Consider the following 23690-nt stretch of genomic DNA (forward strand, 5'->3'; position numbering starts at 1 on the left):
AGAGACCTCAACAGCTGTTACTCTGTCACAGGAAAATTGAGAACGCAAAAATAGTCAAAACAACTCTAAGAGGCCCAAAATAAGAAGCTGGTTAAGTCATCCCAATGATGTCCAAATGATGGAATATTAGTCACTGAAAATAATATTTACAGACTTATTTAATAATGCCATGGGAAGGGCTTACGTTAAAATACCAAGCGAAAAAACCCAAGATGCAAAGTTGCAAATACAGCAGGATGCCTTAACTGAGGTCACCTGCTGGAGGAGGGGTCCTGGAGGGAAATGGACCTGTCACCACTAATCACCGCTGAATAATAGCACTGTTGGAATTTTTTTTCTTATTCATTTATACTTTCCTGAACTTTCCACATTACTACTTTGAGCGTGGATTTTTGGGTTTATAATTAAGAATATACTCCAGACCATTTGCCCACAGCAGAAGATACTAATCTCTCCTCCCCACCACAAGCTAGGTGACAGGTCCCAGAGTCAAGAGCCTCTGAGCCCGTGGCTGGGCCTCCGTAAGCTCAGCAGGGCTCCTTCCCTGCCGTTCAGCCTGGAACTGGCCACCCTGGGCTCAGAATGAACTGTTTCTAGTAAAAACATACACCCAGCCATTTACTGAGTGCCACACCAGCCCACGTGGATACCAAAATGAATGTGGTCTGTACCCTCAGAAGGCTTTGCTTAGTGGAAGCCAAAAACAAGGACACCAATAATTAATTGCAGAATAGGACCCGAGTCTCTGGGAGCTGGGAGAGGATTGGAATGGGGAAGGGAAGGCTCCCGGAGGAAGGAAGTCCTGGGTGATACCAGAGAATTTGAGCATTACCCTGCACTAAGGTTTGCACAAGACCAACAGTGCCAATCCCACTGCTGGTCCAGGGCAGACATTGCTAATCAATCACAGTACTTTCCCCCAGCAGCCCATGGAGGATACTTCTCACGCAGGACATCGGACAGCCTCTCCCTATCAAACTGCCCTGGCACAGGAAACAAATCCACCCTCCATCTGTGCATGTGGGCCGTGCGCCTTCTAAGCAAGGGAGAGGCGTGACCACAACTGACATGAATCACTCTGGAAACAAGAGTGGCCAAGCAGCAGGGAGACCAGGCAGGAGACAGGTGTAAATCTCTAAGCACTGGAGGCATAAAATATGAGTGTGCAGCTCACAAGTGATGTGGAGGCCCCCCCAAGGAGGGGATGGGGAGGTGGGGAGCATGGCCACACGGCCCCCTCTGACGTCAGCCTCCTTGCTCCTTCTAACTTTGAGGAGGCCAGGCAAGCCCAGGCCTCTGGAAGAAAGACGACTCAGCACTTGGCCAAGCAGCTGAATGCACAGAAGGGCTGGATCAGGCAGCTCACCATTGGGATGGGCAGAAGGGCCCCCACAATAGCCCTGGGCACCCGCCCAAAGACTCCAGGCCTCCCAGCTGGAGTGGTGGTCTGAGCCGCACTCATTCAAACTGCTCTTCGGGAGCACGTGGCTTCTGACAGCACATGTCCTGTCTCCTCAAGGAGACCACAAACGTCATCGAGAAAGGGAAAGGCCCTTGATTTACCCACAGGACTCCAAGTTGGAAAGGAAGGACCCTTGGAAACCATCCAGCCTGACCTAGTCATTTACAAACGTGGGAGCCCAGTCTCAGAAATATGGAGCCATTTGCCTGGGGTCACAGAGCTGGTGAGGGGCAAAGCCTCTGGGCCGCAAGTCCGTGTGTCCCACTGCATAGCTCCCTCTCCCGAGTCTGGCAGAGTGCTAACACAGGAGACACTCACTAAACATTGACCGATTGGCAGACCGGTGCAGGATTAGAGCCCCTGCCTGAGCACTGGCCCCGACGCTACGGTCCACCACCCGCCTGTGCGCACACATGGAGAGGCTTAGACCTGGTGGAGGAGCCAGGACTCACGCGGAGCCCATCACTGGCATCAGCATGGCCGCCCTTGTGTTCACCCGGGCGTGCTTTCCAAAAGACACCGTCTGATGCACTGCCACGGAGACACATGTGGCCAGCAAAATGGGGACTCCTGTTGGGCTCTGGGCCCAGGCGAGCAGGGCAGAGAGGGATGTCATCACCAGTGTCTGGGCTCCAGAGATTAATTCAGACTCAGCAGGTGGCAGTCTGTAAGGAGGCCCCTTTCCATCTGTCAGGCAGGTGGGGTGTGCACTGATGGCCGAGCCCCCGTTATTATTACTACTACTTCTACTGTTATTACAGCTAGAGAACACCCACCGGGCACCCAGCACACTGCCGAGTACTTCCCATTGGAAGCCTTTCCTGATCCCCACAACGCTCTGAGGGCTCCCAGCCCCCTTTTCAAGATAAGGAAACTGAGGGTCCCAGAGGTCCACTATCTTGCCTAAGACCACAGAGGGAAAGAGGAGCAGGCCAGAATTTGGACCCAGGCCCCTCCCTGAATCATTCCTGCCTCCAACCGCTGGCCCATCAGGCAGCACCACTCTGTTCTCCAGCACTGACATCCCAAATGCAGGGTGCCCTCCTCATGTCACTTGGTCACTCACCAACACTCCCAAGTGCCTTTATGTCTGCACCAGGCGCCCAAGCCAGGACCCAGACAAAGGCTGCTCCCACCCTCAGTGCATGCCTGGTCCAGCTGGGATGACAGACCAGTAAACTATCACCAATACTGGAGCTCTGTCCAGGAGGGGAGGTGACAGGGCCAGGGCAGTATTCCAACATAAGGACCTGGCCAGGCAGAGGCCTGAAGAGGAGGAGGCTGTGAGCACCAGGAGGCCAATGGGAAGCCAGCGATCAGCAGCACGCAGCTGTGAGTGTTGAGGGAAGGGGGAGGGAGGCTGGGAAGATGGAAGTTGAGGCTCAGGGAGCCTAACGGGCCACCACGTTGCACAATTCCAGGGAGCACCAAACAATGCAGTCTGTGCAAACCTGGCCCCAACCAGGATACAGAATAAATGGAGCGGAGCCTGCTTGAGCTGGAAAGGCACGGTGAAATGTTTACATCTCCACTTTCAGACAACTTGGGGCTGGGAGTGTGCGGTGCAGCCTCTCAGCCCAGGGGTGGAAAGGTTCCTGCACCACCAAGGGCTTACTGGGGCCCCAGTGAGTCACAGACCCCAGCAATGCTCCCGCAGTTAAGCCCCACCCCCACTGTGGGTCTTGGATCAAATATCAAAGGCCAAACTCTCAGGGCTTCCAGCCAAATCCTGAGCACCCCACCCTGCCGGGTTTCCAAGACCCATCACCACCAAGCACCCTGGCCAAGCTGGTTTCAATTCAGTGTGCTCCAGACAGCTCCCTCCTCTGCGGGGCCGAGGTGCGAGGCAGGAGGCCCAGGCACCCATTCATCAAACAGAACCTGTCCTGCCATGTGGACTTCTAGAGGCCATGCATTTGTGAGCCCACACACACAGTTTGTGACGCAAACTTCTACCTACTCTCACATAGGCAAAATCTGGGCACCATCAGACATACAAACTCCCAAACAGGCAGCGTCCTGCACGCAAAACCCATGCACAATCAGAATCGTCCTCAAACGCAAATGGATGAACTTACAGACACACAATAATAGACACACTTGAACATTCATATATACACACAGTCACGTACAACACACCTGTGAAACACACACACTCTTACACAACAGCACACACATGCACATGCTGGGCGCGCACACAACGGTGCACCCCGAGGGGCAAGTCTCAGAGCTTGCCTTCTATAACTCGGGGAAATCTCCCTCAGAAGGCAAGCTCCAAAGTTCAGACACACGGTGTGCATTTGCCTCAGCAGCAGCAGAACCTGGTATCAAACTCGAGTCACCCGGGACCAGTGCGGATGTTCCTCCAGCAGATGGGAGGCTGGGTCAGGTCACTAGGGCCTGGAAAGGACTTCAAACAGAGACGTATCCCCGGAGAAGGGGCTAAATGCACAGGGCCCTGAGTTTCTGGGGGTGCCCTCAGGCCCCAGGGAGCCTTGGAAACTTCCACTGTGCAGCAGAGAGAGCCCATTGGACTCAGGCAGCACTGACTGCCCAGCACTGGCCGTGGGCTTGTGGGTGAGTAGGGGGCAGGCTTGCTTTTGCCCACTTTACTGAGGAAGCCCGCAGTGCTGAGTGCATGTCTAAAGGCCCAGGAGCCTCTCCTGACTTCCCCTCATTCTTCCATCTACGAATCCATCCATTCATTCAATCAACACTGACTGTAGGTGAACTATATTCAGTATCTTATAGTACCCTATAATGAAAAAGAGTATGAAAAGAAATATATGTATGACTGAGACGTTGTGCTGTACATCAGAAATTGACACAACATTGTAAACTGACTATACTTCAACAACAACAAAAAAGGAATATTTTTAAAAATACCAAAAAAAAAAGAAAAAAAGAAAAAGAAAAAGGACCAACAACAACACTCAACTCTCCTACAGAGAATCTCCACAAGCCAAGCTAGGGGCGAGTCACCAGAAATCCCAGCTCCACCAGCCACTTCACTTCTCTGAGCCTCAGTGTTTTCCTCTGTAAAATGGGGGTAAATGCACCCCTGGCGTTGGGCACCGTGAGAAGCTGACAGAATGATGCACAGGAGCACCGAGCCCAGAGCCTGGCACAGAACTGATGCCCAATAAAGGTGTGACTATTAGGAGCGATACTGCTACACAAGAGATGCCACAGTTTTTTAAATAGAAAATACACCAAACACATGGTGGAGACTAGAGTAAAAAAGGGTGCAGAGAAGAGGCTGGGCGGGTCTGGGTTCCAGGAGTGTCGGGATGAGGTGGGCATGGACTGAGCCCTGAGGCAATGGAGGTAGCAGGAGGGAGCCACCAGGCAGGGAGCCTTTGGATGGGCCTGACCCAGAGACCCATGCCTCCTGGATATTACCTCCCTCACCTCCCAACGCCCCCGTGAAGTGGTCCTGGACAACTGCCGTTTACAGATGAAGAGCAAGGGGCAGGGAACAGAGAAGCACTTGAGGGTCACGCGGCTCACTGGGCGGGCCCCAGGGCTGAGGCTGGGCTGGAGCCCGAGCAGGGTGGGGTGACCCAGGCTGGGCTGGGGGCCGGGCTGGGGGCCAGGCTGGGGCTGCAGGAGAGGCCAGCAGGGGGCGGGGTGGGAAAGCCAGGGGCAGGGGATGGGGAGGGGGGAGGAGCCCCCTGGTTCCCATGCCCCCATGCCAATTTGATGAGGGTATTAAAAAGTTTCTTTTCAATTACTTCTGTCTGTAAAATTACTAATAGTGCTCTGATGAAGATGCGACTTAATTTCCCATTGGGTTTGGAAAATGAGGAGACCCGTAATTGTTTGACCCTCTCCACAGCAGCAGCAGACAGGGAGAGGGCAGTTGGCTCCTCAGAGGCTGATCGTGGATAAAAACATCCCTGCTGAACGTGCTCAGCCCCTGGTGCCAGACGGGGCTAGGGTGCAGGCTGATAGTCGCCCCTCTGTGCCCCACACCCTGCCCAGCACACCCAAGGTCCTGGCCTCACACTCTGCTCTAACTGGGACAAGCTCTGAACCCACTGTGCCATGGCCACCTCCTCAGGGGCCCCTGTCTCAGCCCCCGGGAGGAAGTCAGCTCCCCAGCAGCTGCCAGCCAGGGAAGCAGCTCCTACGGAGTCCCAGGCCCACTGCTGGAAGGAGGCAAGCCCAGTGCACACTGCAGACAAAAGCAAAAGACGAGAAGTCCTTAGGCAGAGCCTGCTGTATGTTTATCAGGCCTTGCAGCCATTTCCGCATCTCATTCTTACAAAACCCCCATGATCGCACCCACTGGACAGGTGAGGAGACTGAACGCCAGGTGCTTACAAGGGAGGCCTCGGTCTGACTCTGAAGACTGAGCTCCACCCCAGCCTCCCTCTCTCCGTGTTACCTTTCTGTGGATGGATGAACCTGTCTTTGGTCAGGGCTCACATCCAGTGACACGGCAGACCTAGGAACAGGCCCCACACAGCGAGTTCCCTTGATGAGAGCCTCTAGAACCAGCCCCAGGAATTTCGCTAGAACTTTTTGGAATCTTTCCCTATAATAACAATGATGATGATGACTATTGGCTGTTTTTTTCAGATGCCAACTCTGTCATGTTAGGCTAAGTGATTGGTGAATATCACCCTGCAGGGGTGGGGCGCTACAACACCCCCATTTTACAGATGCAGAAACTGAGGCACCAAGGTCTTAAAGGGCAGAGCCAGGATCCCACCGGGCCAGTCTGAGCACAGAGACGCTCCTCTATGGCCCTCACCTGCTCCCTGGCTTCCTCACACTTCTGATGGACTACAGGGGGAAGGTCCTTCTCTCCCATTCCTGACGTTGGGCCCCTCCTGACCATCGTCTTTTCTTCTCTGCTGAGGACAGCCTCCGTGCACTCCTACCCAGGGCTGGGAGACATTCCTCCCCAGGTGAGGAGCCAGGAGTCAGAGGCCCTCTGCATCCCCATCAGGTGGCCACATGCCTGGCGGGGCTTGTGAGGGCCTGCTGGCCGCCTCCACACCCACCCCACCACGGGGCGGGAAGGGATGCTCCACCCACTGCGTTTCCTGGAGGGACTGATGGGTCCAGACTGAGGCGCCACAGCTGGACTGAAGGCTACGGGGTCAGGAAGGGTCAGCCGGCTCCAGACATGCTGAGGAACAGCAGGAATAACTCATCCAGCCCGGCCTCGCCAGCGTGAACCTCTGAACCCTTTACATGTGATGTAAGGAAACACCACCAGCCACGCGAGAGAGGCGCTGGGCAGGGGACTCAGACATCCCTGAGACCTTGTCCACAGAGAGACTTTTGTTTGGAAAACAGGCGTTATCACTGTGACAAATGCTGTCTGGATTCCAAGAGTATTTTTCCTGCTGCTTTTAAAATTCCAATTCTCTCTCTACATCAACCTCTCCTATCTCAGTCCCCGCGTCTCCTCTGGCCCACGCTGGCACACGCCAAGAGGGAAATTAAGCAGCAAACTTCAAAAACAAAGGAGACCGGGGTCTCAGAGACACCTCATGAACTCTGTCTCACCTCTACCCTGACTCTCATGGAGTCAGAGTTTTGCAGGGCCAACAGGACCCATCTCGTCCTGCAGAATCTCCTAACTCCTGGAAGCCTGTTCCCCGGGCAAGCCCCGATGGGCCCCAGTAGAGGGAAGATGCCCCAAGTTTTCACTGACAGCACAGGCGAGGGTAAAGTTTTAGGCACATCCCCTTCCCCGACCGTGGGCTGGCAGCTCCCAAGGCCAGTCCTCCCCTGCCCCTTGCTGTGTCCCCACTGTTCTAGCCTCACAAATTACCTGCAAAAGGGAGATACAGAGGTGGGCAGACACTGCAGGAGCCAGCCCAGGCTGTCAGGGAAGGCTTCCTGGAGGAGGCTGCCTTGCTGGTGGGTCTCCAAGCATGAGGAGTCTTGACAGGTAGGAATCAGGGGTGTTGGAAGTATAAGGGAGTCACAGGATTATTGTCACACCAAAAGAAACTTCACTTTTATCGCCAAGAGGACCCCATGCTACTGAATTCCCAAGCCCTACTATAGGATTTGAAACCTATGAACTCTGAAGCTTTCTAAAGACATAATATATATACTTCCAACTCACCCCCAACTCCTCAGCCTGGCTCAAAGGCTAAAATCAAGTAACGGACTGTGCAGTAAAGGGGGCTCTGTCCTTAGAGGTATAGAAAAAAGGACTGGGTTCACCAGGGTGTGAAGATTGTACTCCAAGGGCACCTGGGAGAGGCCTGGTTGTTTCAGGCTGGGATGTCTGGGGAGATGGTGGGGCTGGCAGAGATGAACCCTCCATCTCCAGGGAGAAAGGGGTTCAAGGAAAGACCCGTGTAAGGGTGGGCACTAGACCGGGCCTTGTGGACAGCAGGGGCCCCAGTGCTCACCACACAATGGATGGAGGAATCTCGGCTACTTCCCCTGGGCGTTTGCAGCAAAAACAAATGAATCAATGTTCCAGCTCTGAATTTCCTCAAGAGACACAAACACAGACAGATGAGAGCTAACTTAGAAGCCCTTTACTGGAGAAACAGCTAAAAACTCAGGGAAACAACTCACTCCACACGCTGTGAGTTTTAGAAATGCTGGATCAGCATGAAATGAGTTTCTTTAGCGCAGGACTTCTTAGCGCCTTCAAAATAGCACCTCGTACTTTTAAGATCCTGGAAAGCCACAGAGTAAGTGGCTTCTCCCAAACTCACTTGGGCCCCGGCCCTTCCTGCCTGGAGAGCTTGTGCAAGGGGGAGCTGCAGAAAGCAAATTCCAGGGAACCTTCCTGGCCTTCTCGCTCCCACCCTCGCATGGCACAACAGGCTGGCAGGGCTCACCCCAGACAGCCTGAGGCCTCAGGTCCTCCTGAAGCCCAGCTGTGATCCAGCCCCTCACTGCCACTCAGGATGGGGGTATAACTGAGTGAGCATGGGGGGGAGGGTGTGGCTCGGTGGTAGAGCACGTGCCTAGCATGTACGAGGTCCTAGGTTCAATCCCCAGTGCCCCTATTACAAAAAAATAAATAAGTAAAACTTATTACCTCCCCTCCCAAAAAGGAACCACCCCCTCAACAACAACAAAAAAACAAGTGAGACTGACATCATGAAAAACCTAACCTGGAAGCATCAGTTCTTTAAAAAAAAAATGTTATTTACATAAACATGTGTAATGTATCTGAGTTACTAGCCAATTCCTGGGACACACCTAACAATTTTGTCAAGAAGTGTGTTCTGGAGGCTCCTGATGAGCTGAGACTCCTCCAGGCACCTCCCATGCCTGTGACACCCCCTCCCAGCATGTCCTTAGGTAGCACCAGGGAAGGCGACCACCATGGAAAGTGGCCGCTGCGGCCCTTAGCTGAAGGCTCCACCCTACCTGGCTGACACCAAAGCCTGGGCACCAAGAGCCACACATTGGCTCTGGCATCGTCTGCACTCTCTTCTGTTCCCAATGCCATCAGAACACAAAAGCTGTCCTCCTGGGAGCTCTGAGGATGGGGGACACCCCGAGGTGATGATACCAGAGAACCTAGGAGACTTCCACCTGGCATAAAAAGTCACTAAGGAACACGTATCTCCAGTGTGGCTTTTCTCGGGACCAAGCAGGAAAGTTCTCAGAGCAAGATGTCCTCCCAGGGCTGTGTGATGATCTCCACGGACAGAGGAGACTGGCTCTGCCAGCAGCTCAGGAAAACATAAAAGGCTGTCTTGTTGACAGAACGCACTCCTATAATAGAACCTGCCCCCAAACCTTTTTAAATGATTTTGGGTTTGGGCCCCGACTTGCCTTTCACAGCCCCACCCCACAGACACGTTACGGACACGCCAAATCCATGCTCTGCTACTTTAGCAAAGGCAGAGCCGAACGTCCGTCAGAATCTCCTCCAGGGGACAAGATGGCACATGCCGGCCGAGCCGACGCAGCATGGGTCCTTGTCATTCTGTTGAGAAGGCTGTAATTAGGAGGCGGTCCCCTCCGTTGGAGCCGGCCCCTCCCTGCTTTTCCTGGAGAGCTCCCCTGGGGGGCTGACAGCAGGGAGACCCCTGAGCGCTCACTGCACACCCAGTCTTGCTGCACCGAGCCCCTCGCTCAGGACAAGCCATCGCGACCTTCATAAACTAGATCCTCATCAAGACGGTTCCTTTTCCTTCCCCTCAGACTTTCTCTACCAGCAGCCTAAGCACAAGGTCCTCCCAGGCCTTCAAGTTCTCTGAATCCAACAAACGTGTCCTCGCTCCCTTTAGCAAATGCTGGTAATAGTCAACGGATGTCAGGTGCTCTGCCAGGTGAGGGGGACACAGAGATCTGAGACCCAGGTAGTCAGTCAAAAGTGTGGCAGCAGTCTGTCCTGAGAGAGGGAGGCACCAAAGGACGTGGCCAACCCGGCCAACAGTGGGGGTACATCCACCGAAGCCACGGCCATTCCGTTTGGAGCAATAGGTCGGCACCAGGGCACAGTGAGTAATGAGGCCCAAGGAGGGGCAGGGCCAGACCCCAGGAGTGTCAATGCCACTCCAGAACCTTCCAGGCTCTGCCCATGAAGTCCCCCAACTGGAGGGCTCTGCCCTTCGCTTCATCCAAACTCTTACCTTAGCCTCAAAGCCCTTCCCAGGCCCCAGCTAAGGAAGCCTTTCTTCCTCAGATCCCCTCCAGCCCCGCAACATCAGCTTATGACATCCTGTCAGAGTCAGGGCCCCTCAGAGTGTCTTCAGCCCCACCCTTCCACTTTGTAGAGGGGGGAAGCATGGCCCAAAGTGCAGCTGGGCCCTGCTTCTCGGCAGGACTTCCCCACTTAGGAAGGGACAGGGCAAGTTGGAGCCAGGAGACCTGGATTTGGTGCTGCTTCTGGACGAGGCGGGTCCCCCTGACAGCCCCCTCATGGTGGGTGGGGGTTGGAGAGGGGGGTGTGACCAACTCAGGGCACAACCCCCCTCATCCCCTGTGCCACCTCCAGCACAGCTCCTGCCCCTTGACATTCTGAGGGTCCTCCCTGCCCCAGCCCCACCACTGGGGACTCTTGAGGGTCAGAACCAGGTCTCATTCAAAACTCAGCACAATGCTGGCTCCCAGTGGTGCTTAATAATGCTCATCGGCTACATGGATGGACACACCAACAGATGGATGGAGACAGAAGAAAAAGGGAGGGGTGGGTGGAAAGATAGGTGACAGCTGAAAACACGCTGTCACCAACTGTAAGGGATCAGGACTGTTCTCCTGAGACCCCCGCATGATTCTTTGTTTGCCCCCTTCTTGTGTTTCTCCTCATTCCTGTCTCGGCCACTCAGTGCCAGTGAAAGAGCAAAGCCCTAGGCGCCAGGAGGCCTGCGTTCAAATCCCATCTGATGTCCTTACAGCTGTGTGGCCTTGCGCGGGCTCCTTACAGGCACAGCCCCTTGGTCTTTCCATCTCTAAAATGGGCCCACCAACAACAGGTGCTGAGCTGCTGAAGGTGACTCCATGAGAAAGGCAGACGAAGTCTGGGGTCGGTCTCAGGCCCATCTGCCTCCCAGGGCCAGGACCCCCCATAATGAGCTCCCTCACCTAGAAACCCCTCCTTAGAGGCCAAGACTGCCATGAGCTGGGGCAACTCGCTTTCTGTAGGGTCCCCGGGTGCAGGTGACAACTGCCCCCTTCTGCCTCCAGCAGTGCGTGGCACCAGAACCACACAGCCCCGGGGCTGCCCCCGTGTATCCCTCCCACCACCCAAGTCTCTGCCATTGGCTGTGCTGAAGGTAGACAGCACCAGGGCCTGACTTATTCTGCTAGTTTGCCTAATTTTCTAATTTGCTCCTTCAGGAGAAGGGAAAAAACCTTTTCTGGAGGCTGCACTCTCTGGCTGAGTGAGGACATCACGGTCCAGGCCAGGGGGAGTGGAAGAGGGGGTGGGGAAGGGCTCTCCCGCCCAGCAAAGGCGCCCCCAGTAATTACTCCATCAAATGAGTGCCCACCCCAAGCCACATCCTTCCAAGAAGGCTGTCCTCCACAGTGACACCACGAGCCAAGCTGAGCTGGGAGCCTCCGGAGCCTCGGGAGGGAAGGGCATGCCGGGGAGGGAAGGGCATGTCTGGGAAGATAGAGAGCTGCTCCTCTCGCCCGGCTTGGTGTGGTCTCACACAGCGCAGCCCAGAGCCAGTTCCTCCGCCTCCCTCACCTACAGAGTGCTCCTCTGCTAAGGTGATACTCGGAGGTCAGATGTGCCAGCGGGAGGGATGACGGGTGCTGGACCAACGGAGGTGACACTGAAGACCTCCAGAATGGCCAAAAGGCCGGCAACTTTCTTTAAGGCTGTCTCTTGGGCCCTGAGGACAAAAAAGCAAGGACTTTGGTCGCTAAAAACCCCCAAGTCTCATGAAAAACAGCAGGGTCAATTCAAGCTCCAGAGCAAGAGGGAGCTGTAACCTGGTCAGCGATGGAGGCCCCTGCCCAGACCTGGACAGCAGGGAACCAGGACTCTAGGGAGGAGCTCTGGGGTTAAAGTGGCAGCTGTCTGGTACCAGTGTCCGGCGTGGGGACCCAGGCCATCATAACACAGACCTCACTCACCATGGCGGATCTGGGCACCGGCAGCGCCAGGAGCTCCCTTCATTCCCACCCCCCTGCCCAACCTACCCATGTCACCTTTGATGGGGCTGGAGAAGGAGGGACACCCCCATGGGGCAGGTATTGGGCTGAATGTGTTACACAGACTGTCCTGAATCTACCAGAGACCCCACGAGCAGAGGCACCACCCAAAATGCCTCCCCAAAGGCCAGTTTGATACAAGCATCACTGGTCAGAAGAGGGGCCAATCGCTGCACTGGCTCTGGTGCATCCAGGGCAAGTCAGCCCTCCATGAGGCAGGAAAACAACCCTAGAGAGGGGATGGCACATCGCAGGCCCAAAATAGGGTCAGCCTGGCCCACACAGGGTTTGTGGGTGAGCAGAATCAGGGAAAGAAGCACAGGTGAGAAGACAGAGGAGCAAGGAAACAGCGGGCAAGGCAGGTGGGAGGCAGAGGAGGGCAAGGGATGGGAGGGGGCTCCAGGGCTGGGAGCAGGTGCTGCTGCGCATTCCAGCCTCTCTGCCTCTGTCCCCGCTGCACCCCTTGCCCCTGGGTGTCAGACTGGCCCTGGCTAGAGCCAGTTTGAGGATGGAGAAAAGAGAGGGGAGGGGACAGCTGTCCAGAGCTGGGGGGCTGGGGCACTGTGGCCGGGAGATAAGAGCCTTGTGATGAGGACATGCTGGTCCCAATGCCCATCTCCCGGCCTCCAGAATCCCCACAAGCCCAAGGTCCCCTCTCTGATCCTTTCCTCCATGTACGGACCCAGCCTGGCCGACATCCTCCCTGCCGGGTCAGTCCCGGAAGCTTCTCCATCTCACCCAGACTCACCAGCCTGAAGTTGGCTCCACAAGACGAGCTTTCTCCTTGGCAACCTGCCTTTCTCCTGTCACCCCATCTCCTTTATGTTGAAAACCAGTGAAATTGTACCAAGATCCAAACCAGCAACTGATGGGAAGAAATGTCTACCAACGGTATTGGCTGCAGCAAAACCAAGGTGCGGCCCAGTCTAGACCGTCCCGCTCCTCCCCGCGGCCCTGCTCTCTCCGTGCTGGACAAGCCTGCCAGGATTGCACAACAGGGCATTCGGGGTCAGAACTTCCCGGGACAGAGTTTAGAGGAGAAAAGTGTGCCTAATGAAGAGGAATTAAAGGGCAGGATTCCAGAAGGACCTGGAAATATCATGGCAGTTTTGTTTTGCTTTTGCAAAGAGGCAAACATAGAACTTTAGGGCATGAGAACAGAGCAGAAAGAGACAGGGGTGAGGTCTGAGAAACTGCTGGGAAGCAAAGATGGATTCAGCAGTGGTCCAAGAACTGACTGAGGCATGGCGGGGTGAGGGTCCCTGGCCCAGTCAGCGGGGAGACAGGCAGGTGCTGTTAGGGCTCACAGGAACAAGGCACCAAGGACCACAGGTGATGATTAAAATGTGGTCACCTCCCCAGAATACCCTGAAGACAGCTCCCCCACACACACACACACACACAAATGCCAAAGGGGAAAAAATGCCCCAATTCTCCCAACACAACCTCCAGCAGTCACTCCAGGCCTTGGGGAAGCCTCGTCCCTTCTGATCCTTGGAGCATCCAGACTTTCAAGCAACCCCTCAAAAACACAGTGACGCCTTCTGGGAGGCCGCAGGCCCTCCTCATAACTCACACCAGGGCCATACCCCAACCTGGCATCCTAAGGAAGGGCCCAAATTCCAGGGCAAAGGGAGCCTCCAAGAGGTTTCAGAGTTGGTAGAGGCCCTGGGGCGGTCTGGCACATTCCCTTCACTTGACTGGTGCAGCAGCTGCGGCCCAGGGAGGTAAAGGCCTTGCCCAAAGTCATACAGCCAGCACATCTCACCCTGCCCTTCAGGGCATGACCCCAGACATTGCCCAGGGTGGAAGGCCGTTGGAGGACCTCTAAGATCACGAGGGGCAGTCCCAAGGACTGAGGCCCCTCGCTCATCCAAGAGCGCCATCGGGGTCCCTCACCCAATGGTGCACAAACTGGACTGGCCTGTTCCGTCTGCACTTGCTGGCCACGTGGCCTCACACAGCCAACTGCACCTCCATGAGCAAAGAAGAAAACCTGCCATGGGGTGAGGGACAGGGAGAATCAAGTAAGATCAGGCCCTGAAAGAGTCTGGCCCCAGTCACTGTGCCCCCTTCCTCCCCCTTTCAGGCTATGTGTCTCTGGACAAGCCATTGCCACTGCTCGACCTTGGCTTCCCCTTCTGCACAATGAGAGGACCAGAGTGGCAGGACTCAGGGGCCGGTAACCCTCACTCTGCCTCTCTCTCTAGGTTTCTGGCCCCACAGAAGGCCTGAGCAGGCCTTTGGATGGTGGACCTCTCCCCAGGCCAAGGAAGGAGGAGGCGGCTCATGGCCGGCTGCATGATTTACAGCCTCCTCCAGCTGCCCTTCCCAAGGCTGCAGGCCCAGCAGACATTTTCTACTGCCCAGCTGAGTTCAGACGTTCAAGGGAGCCCTGGGTCTGGGCCTTGGGCCTGGCCTCAGATTCCCAGCTTCTGAGCACGCAGGCAGACCAGAGGCCCGGGCCAAACATCCGTGCCTAGGAACCAGCACTCCATCTCAGGGGAGGCTGCGACCAGGCCCAGGGCGCCGCAGCCAGGCCTGAGACGCGGCGCCAGGCCTCCCGGCCGGGCGGCTCACAGCAGGCCCCTCCCACTTCCGTTTTCCCCTTTCTCCCCATGACAACATCTTGAACCAGAGCCTTTGCTGGCAAGCCCGCGCACTCTGGGGTTTTCTGCCCTGACGCGGCTCCCACGCTCAGCTGTGCACACAGCCCTTGGACAAGCTGCTGAGATTGTGTGTGGCGCTAGGAGTAAAACACAAACCTCCGGCCCACACAAATGTTCTCGGAGGCCTCGCTCTCTCCGGGCGGGGCTGGCTTGCTCAGCACCAGGCCCTCCCCCAGCCACGCTCTGGTCAAGCCAGACTCTCCGATCAGGCCGTGAGCACATTCAGGGTAAGGACGCTCTGTGCCATGGGAGCCTCTATACCATTTAAAACGGGAAAGGTCCTTCTAGGGAGAAAAATACAAATCAAGCTTTCTGCTTCCAGCCAAGATGGAATAATAGGAACTAGAGTTAGGTTCCCACCAAAAACCACCAAATAACCAGACAAAACATTTGAGATCATGGCTTTCAACACACTGAACAGCAGGCAACAAAGAGACAGTGGTTCCTGAGAGACACAAACAAACGGGGTGGCGAGCACCAGCTGTTTCAGGCGGCAGGGCAGAGAGGGGAACCCAAGCAGACCTGGTGGATTCCCTGACCAGAGGAGCTGGAGCTGAAGTCTTGGGAAACCAGGGCAGCAAGACTGTGCACAACAGAATGCCAAAGAAGAGAGAGCTGAACAGAGAGACGACACCAGAGATCTGCAGGCCTCCCCCGGGACCACTGCAGAATACAACCAGCACGTGCAGTTCTGTCCCCAGGGCCAGGGAACCAGCCAAAAAGATGAGACGGAATAGTGCCCAGTACACACAGGGCCAGTGCCTATTCCCACTAGCCAGACTGGAGAAACGTGAAAGTCACTGGGTATTGGGTAGGGAACTCATAAGGATTTTGCCTCAGTAGCAAGGAATAATTAGCCCTAGGCTCTGGGCCCATCTGACTAATCTTAAAAAAAAGATGGAAACTTCCAGGTAAGTTAACCATACCTCAGAGAAAGCTCAAGACAATTCATAGGAAACCAAAAATATTCAACACCCAACAAGATAAAATTTATAATATCTAAGCATCCATCAAAAATAACCAGGTGTGCAAAGGGAAAAAAAAAAACAACAGGGAAATATATCCCATAATGAGGAAAATAACCAATCAAAACTGCACCAGAGCAGACACAGATGTTAGAACTTGCAGACTAGGGCCTTCAAATAATTATTATAACTGTATTCCACATGTTCAAAAAGTTAAGTGGACACACTTAAGATATAAAAAGACCCAATAAAACTTCTAGATGTAAAATACACTGGATGGCACTGGTGGCAGATTAGACATTGCAGGAAAAAAAACTTATGAACTTGAAGAAATAGTAATAGAAACTATCCAATATGAAAAGCAGAGAACTGCAAAAGAAATGAAGAGTATGCGGTCTATGGGGCTACGCTAATATGTGTGCAATAGGAGTCCCCAAAGAAGAAACGAAGAAGAGAGAGTGGAAAGAAGAACTATCTGAAGAAATAATAACTAAGTGTTCCAAATTTGATAAAAACTACAAACACCAGAACAAGCAAACTTAAAAGCAGCCAGAGCAAAGATTATTACCTGAGATCAAGAAAGTCATTCATAATGACAAAGGAGTGAGTTCATCAAGAGAACAGAACAGTCCTAAACATTTATGCACCTAACAACAGAGCTTCAAAACACATAAAGTAAAAACTGACAAAAACTTGTTTGAAAGGCAACCAATGTGATTCATCATATTATCCCATCTGAGATCAAGAACAAGACAAGGATGTCTGCTCTCACTACCTCTATTCAACCCTATATTGGAGGTTCTGTAGTCAGTTAACTAAGGCAAAATAACTAATAAAAGGAATCCAGACTGTAAAGCAGGAAATAGAACTGTCTTTATTCTCAGATGATATGATCATTTACGTATATTTGTTACAATCTGCAAAACAGGACACAATATACACAAGTCATTTATATTTCTAAATACTACCCAACTGAAATTTTAAAATACCACTTGTAACAGCTTCAAATAGCATAAAATATCTCAGGATAAATCTGAAGTAGATGTAAGATACCTGTACACTGAAAGGTATAAAACATTCCTGAGAGAATTTAAAGAAGACCTAAATAAAAGGAGGGACACATCTTGTTCACGGGTCAGATTACTCAATATTGTTGAGATGTCGTTTCACTCCAAATATATCTATATTCATCCCAGTCTCAGTCAAAATCTTAAAAGTGGGGTTTCTGGAGAAACTGCTAAGCTGATTCTAAAATTTGTATGAAAATGCAAAGGATCTAAAATAGCCAAAGCAATGGTTTAAAAAAAAAAAGGAACAAAATTGGAGGGCTTACATGCCTGATTTTAAGACTTATTATAGAGTTCAGTAATCAAGAAAGTATGGTGTTAGTGCCAACACAGACAAAGAGATCAAAGGAACAAAACAGAAAGTCCAGAAATAGGCCCACACATATATGGGAAACAGATTTTTTTTTTTTTTATAATGGTGCAAAGGCAAGTTGGTGCAGAAAGAATAATCTTTTCAACAAATGGTACTGGAGCAATTAGGTAGCCACATGCAAATAAATAAATACACACATACCTCAGAGATATTGAGGGTTTGGTTCCAGGTTACACGATAAAGTAAATATCACAGTCATATCGCAATAAAGCAAGTCACAGGAATTTTCTGTTCTCCCAGTGCATATAAAAGTTATGTTTACGCTATACTGTAGTCTGTGGAGTGTACAATTGCATTACGTTAAAAAAAAAACAAAATGCATACCTTTATTAAAAATATTTTATTGCTAAAAATATAACCATCATCCGAGCCTTGAGCAAGTTATAGACGTTTTGCAACTTAGTAACATCAAAGATCACTGATTACAGATCATCATAACAAATATAATAAGAACAAAAAAGTTTGAAATATTGGGAGAATTATCAAAATGTGACAGAGACACAAAGTGAGCAAATGTTGGGAAAATGGCACCAACAGACTTGCTTACAGAAATAGACTCACAGAGAATACAGACTTGTGGTTGCCAGTGGGGTGGAGGGTGGGAAGGGATAGACTGGGCTTTCAAAATTGTAGAATAGATAAACAAGATTACACTGTATAGCACAGGAAAATATACACAAAATGTTATGATAACTCAGAGAGAAAAAAATGTGTCAATGAGTGTGTATATGTCCATGAATGACTGTTGTGCTGAACACTGGAATTTGACACAACATTGTAAAATGATTATAAATCAATAAAAAATGTTAAAAAAAAAAAGACTTGCTTTATGCAAGGTTACCACAAACCTTCAATCAGTAAAAAAAAAAAAAAAAGTGCATTATTTGAGAAGTACTGTAAAGCAAAGCATAGTAAAATGAGGTATGCCTGTAAATAAGTAACTCTGATCCATACTTTGTACTGTATACAAATATTAACATATTAATATGGATCATAAACTGAAAACTTTTAAGACCTCTAAAAGCAAAAATAGAAAAAAAATATTTGTGATGATGGTTTAGGCAAAGATTCTTACTTTAGATACAATACTAAAAGCATGATTGATAAAAGAAAAATTTTATAAAACAGAGTTCATCAAGATTAAAATATTTTATTCTATAATAGACATTGTAAGAGAATGAAAAGATAAGCCACAGACTTGGAGAAAATATTGGCAAAGTATACAACTGATAAGGAACTTGTATCCAAATATATAAAGAACTCTCAAAACTGAATCATTAAAAAACAAACCAAGGTTAGAAAAAAGGGAGGGGTGGCAAGAATTGATCAGATGCTACACCAAGAAGAAATGCAGATGGCAATAAAACACAGCAAAGACGCACATCATTCATTAGGAAAATGTAAATTAAAACTATAATGAGGTATCACTACATACCTATTAAAATAGCTAAAATTCAAAAGATAGACCATCCCAATTTTTGGCAAGGATGTGGTAGAGTTGAAAGTTGCACAGACTGCTGGTAGGAATACAAAAGAATACAATCCTCTTTGTTAAACAGTTTTACCGTCTCTTACAATGTCAATCACATCAACCTCATAACCTAGACACACCTACCCTAGGAGCCAGACATTCCACTCCTCAGTATTTCCCTAAGAGAAAAGAACACATTTGCCCATACAATGATTTGGACAAAATGTTCACAGCAGCCTTATTTGTAATAGCCAAAAACTGGAAACAACTCAAATGTCTATCAACTGGCATCTGGATAAACAAATTATGGTATATCCATATGGTGGAATACTACTCAGCAAGAAAAAGGAGTGGACCATTGCTTTGCACAACATGGATGGATCTCCAAGTAACTGTGCTGAGTGAAAGAAGTCAGACCAAAAAAAAAAAAAAAAAAAGAGTGCATCCTGTACAGTTCCATTTAACTCTAGAAAATGCAAACTCATCTATAATGACCAAAAGCAGATGAGTGGTTGCCTGGGGAAGGCAAGGGGGTGGGAGGAACAGATTACAAAGGGGCAGGAGGAAACTTCTGGGCATGATGGATATGGTTATTATCTTGATTGTGGTTGGCAGACATAAGTCAAAACTTATCAAATTTTACACTTAAGAAAACTCCACTGAGATGTAGTTTTTCTTCCAATTATCAGACTGGCAAAGATCAAAAAGTTGGATAATAATATTCTGTTGACATGGATATGGGGAAATAGGCACTCTTATTAGTTGCTGGTGGGAGTGTAAACCTCCATGGAAAGTGATTTGGCAATATCTGTCCAAGTTACAAAAACTCCCACCTTTAGGCTCAGCAATCTCACTTCTAGGAAATTATCTATGAAGATATACTCATATATGTGAAATGACGTATTATAAAGTTTATTCAGTGTAACACTGTTTACAGTGGCAAGTGTCCATCAATAGGAACTAGATTTTAAGAACTCCAGTACAACCGTACAATGGTTCACCTCCTTAATCTAAAGAATGAGGAAACTCTTTGGGAATTAAGCAAACTAAAAAAACAAAAACAAAAACAAAAATAAAAACAAAAACAAAAACCAATTTTTTTTATAAATCCAGGAGAACAAATCTGTTGTTTTAATATTTGGGCCATCATGACCCGATTAGGGTGAAAATTGGGAGATGATTTTAAGCTAAGGGAGTCTGACTCCAGCTATCTTATCCGGCAGAATACCCCCAAGGGCCCATAAGGGGCTACCCTGTAGAAACCACGTGGTCAGTGGCTTCATGAAGCCACATGTCTCTTCTCAGACTGGTAACTCCCTGCAACCTTGAGCAGGTCTACCAGCTGAAGAGCACAGCCACCATCCTGGCTTTGAAGGGATCTGACCACGAGTCCCAGAGCGTGGCTGGACAGAGATGGTGTTCTGTCATCACCCTCACACCCAGGTACGGTTCAGTAGGTGCTTCACTGGCCTGAGACAGGACAAAAATCAGGCACCTTTCAGAACTCTCCCTGCTAATGAAGTGATCCCTTTCACAGCCAGAGACAAGGGCACAAAAGTGTCCAGGCTCCAGTGAGCACAGGCCCTGCCTCTGCCAAGATGTTTTTCAGCAGAAACCATGCTCTTAAGGCCCAGCAGGCTGGGAACTAGGGTTTAAACTAGCAGCATGTGTAAATGAGAATTAGGATCTAGGTTGACTGGATCTTAAATGAGTCGCTAGTACGATATAGCTGCCAAATATATGGTGCCCACTTGGGCTGCCTTCTTGCTAATAATCAAGATTTAATACTATGTACTAGCGACATGACACATATGAATTTTTTATCCTCATTATAGCCCAGGAGCTAGGTCTACAGTTATCCTCACTTTATGAATGAGAAAACAGAGGCACAGAGGTGGGATGTTTCCAGCACCTGATCTGAACCCTCTGCTCCATCAACCTTCAAACTGAGGGCTGATGCGCCCATTTGCTCCCAATGGCCGTGCCACAGCTGGAGCAGTGGGCTGCCATCTGGACCAGCCCCCTCAGGAGCGCCGGCCAGGGCACCTAACAGATGCTGAGCTGGGTTATGTGGAACGTGGAGGGCCCAGACTTGCCCCCAGTAGAGGGCTCTTTGGGAAGAACTAACCCAGGGAAGATGCTCACTGCCCTCCTTCCGAGAGCTAGGCGCCACAGAAGGGACAGGTGGGAGGACTACATCTCGGCACGCAGGAGGCACGTGGGGACTGATGATAGGACCATATTCCCAACTGCCAGGGCTGCCAGGGATGGGTCTCCCAGGCAGAGGGGGTCTCTGCCGAGACAAAGGCTGTGCCCTGCCCTCCCCTCAGAGAGTACGGCAGAGCCACCTGGGATGGGAGACCAACCCTGACTATTGTAGCTTTGGGACCTTGGGTAACTCCAATTAAGCCAGAAAGCCTCCATGGCATCTGTGAAATACAAATGATGGTTCCTACTGCATGGGGTTGTTATCCCAGCATGACCTATGGTGGTGGTGCTAAGACAGTGCATGGTCTCTTCCATCTGAGACTGTCATAGTGTTTAGAGACACAGCCCTTCCAATGGGAATACTGAGGCCAAGGGCTGCTCCCTTACTCAAGTAAATCAGTGACGTGACCATCGATGAGTCTCAAACCCCCAAATGAACCCTCTCTAATCGCTAAAAGAGAAACCAATCCCAGGCACTGAATGTCAAGGCTGAAAGGTTGCTTGAAATGATCTATTCTAACCGCCTCCTTTGATGGACAAGGAATACATGAGGAGGGGCTCAGAGAGGGGCAGTGGCTTGCCCGAGGTCTCATACTACCTTCCAGGCAAAGCCAGACTGGAGCCCTAGTCATCTCACCACATTTCCAATGTCTCATCCATCAAAACATCCTGCCTCCCACCTAAAAATCCCTCAAAGTGGTTATAAAAATATTGCACACAGAGATTATGTGTGGGGCCCAAATGAACTATAACACATGCTTTTATATAATTTAAAATACAACTCTGTTATATTACAGACTAATCATTTTATAAACAATTGCTCATGCTCTCTGAAATCAAGGAGGCCAATCTGAAGACTGCTTGGATGGCTCATATTTCTTTAGAGAGTTGTCAAAGGCTACTGAACATATGCCATATTCTCCCACTGAAAATTTTCCTAGAATTCATTTATCATCAAACTCTTACTAAACACAAATGAAAAGACAATGGCAAGACAATATAATGAGTGCTATAAGCAAAGGAAACCCCAGGGACAAATGGGAGACTAGGACTGAGACAGGAATGATTCCATGGAGGAAGTAACCCTTGAGTTACTGACTTCATGGAAAGGAGATGTAGGGTACACCAAAGACCAACAGCAAAGCTCTTTAAAATCCCTGTAGTCACTGGATGGATGGGTGGATGATTGATGGATAGAAGATAGAAGGATCAATGGATGAATGAATAAATAGATGGATGATAAATGGATGGATCGATGGACAGATGATGGATGGGTAGATGAATAATGGATGGATGGATGAATGGATAATAATGAATGGATGGATGGATGGGTGAATGATGGATAATGAATGAATGGATGGGTGGGTGGATGATAACTGATGGACAGATGAAGGACAATGAATGGATGAATGAATGGATCGATAATAATGGATGGATGGATGGGTGGATGATGGATAATGGATGGATGGATGGAAGATGATGGATGGATAAATGGATGCATGGTGGGATACATGACAACTGCTACCCATGAATCACTGAAAGTGCTTCCCGAGGACCATAGTAGACAGTGTTCTAAGAACCAGGTTTATCTCCTCATCCTCCTTCCACCCACCATCCCCTCTAACAGGCCCAAGGCAGGACCCTGAGGTGGGGTTATTTTCAGGAAGCAGGTCAAGAACAGGTGGGGGGCAGACACCATACTCCTTGCCTACAGATGTGTGAAGGTCGCCTGGATGAGAAGAGATATGTGCATGTCTGCTGGGAATTCCCTCTTTTCCACAGTTGTGCCTGGTCTGCCTGGCAGGAAAAAAACTTCAGAAATGAAATTAACCCAAACCCAAGAGGAGGAAAATGAAAAGGCAAACTTGATGATCACTTGGCTACACATCAGATCCCAAATGTTCCCAGAAAGAATCTGAGTCCCCTGAATGTTTAGGTTTCGTGTCCTGAATAAAGATCAACTATGGGTGACAATACATTGGTGGAGCCATCCTTGGGATCACAAAGCCACCCCTTCAAAGCATCCCAGGCTCTCACAAGGGGCTCCTCTGCATCCTGCTGGGTCCCCTCCCTACGCTTCACCCTCCAAGTGACCCCATGGAGGGTTCCAGAAATGCCACACTCTGTCAACCATTTGTCCAAGTTCCTCTGCCTGGACTGCACTTCCTTCTCCTGCCCCTCAGTGGGTAAAGCCCTCATCTCGGAGACCCAGCTCTGGTTCCCTCCTACAGGAAGCCTTCCCAGACTTACTCAGGCACAACTGTTTGGTTAAATAAAAGAGACACTGCCAAAAGTCCCCGCCCTGGGGTATTTCATTATTCTGACCCAGAACTCTACAATCCAAGACTGGTAGCTGCCAGAAAGAGCCTGGTACAAAATTCATTTTTAAGTAGAAATCTTAGCCCGAGGCCAGGAAAGCAGACATATCCAGGTTCTCTTAGACAACAGTTTGGAGGAATATCTGCTCCTTCAACATGCCTGGGTAACTGCCTTTTGGGGTCACACCAGCCAATTCCTGACTTTCCCAAAGTGGCCCCCTTGCTGGGCATGGAGGATGCAGGAGGAAGATGCACATTGGAGAAACCCCCGGGGCTTTCAGAGGCTACTAGCTCTGAACCAAGTCAGCAAGGTGTGTGCCCACGGCAGCAAGCTTAATAATTGCTGGGCACATAACAGATGTTCCAGTAAGTGCTAGCTGATTGACTGATGGATTGCACAGGGAATTCCTCATGATGGCAACTGCCACACTGTTTCAAATTCAAGGCACAGAAAAGAAGGTTTAAGATTTCCGGAATGGTGAGAGAGTGAGGTGGGAAAAAGGCACTGCTTCTTGCTCCAACAGTCCCACTTGGAGAGGAAGCCCCGGC

General features: G+C 50.5%; 1 protein-coding gene across 3 annotated transcripts in view; it reads right to left on the reverse strand.

Moving 5' to 3' along the window:
- GLI2 (GLI family zinc finger 2) overlaps positions 1-23690 on the reverse strand; it is a 245557-nt gene that overhangs the window by 209203 nt on the left and 12664 nt on the right. Inside the window, exon 1 of one of the 3 annotated variants that reach the window (XM_074363500.1) lies at positions 12819-12962. The exons of the other annotated variants lie outside the window; for them this stretch is intronic. The gene's annotated coding sequence lies outside the window, so the exon portion shown is untranslated. Of the gene's footprint in view, positions 1-12818; positions 12963-23690 lie in introns of those variants that run through there. 3 annotated transcript variants of the gene reach the window in all.

Source organism: Camelus bactrianus, chromosome 5 (assembly GCF_048773025.1).
Source record: "Camelus bactrianus isolate YW-2024 breed Bactrian camel chromosome 5, ASM4877302v1, whole genome shotgun sequence".
NCBI classification, from domain to species: Eukaryota; Metazoa; Chordata; class Mammalia; order Artiodactyla; family Camelidae; genus Camelus; species Camelus bactrianus.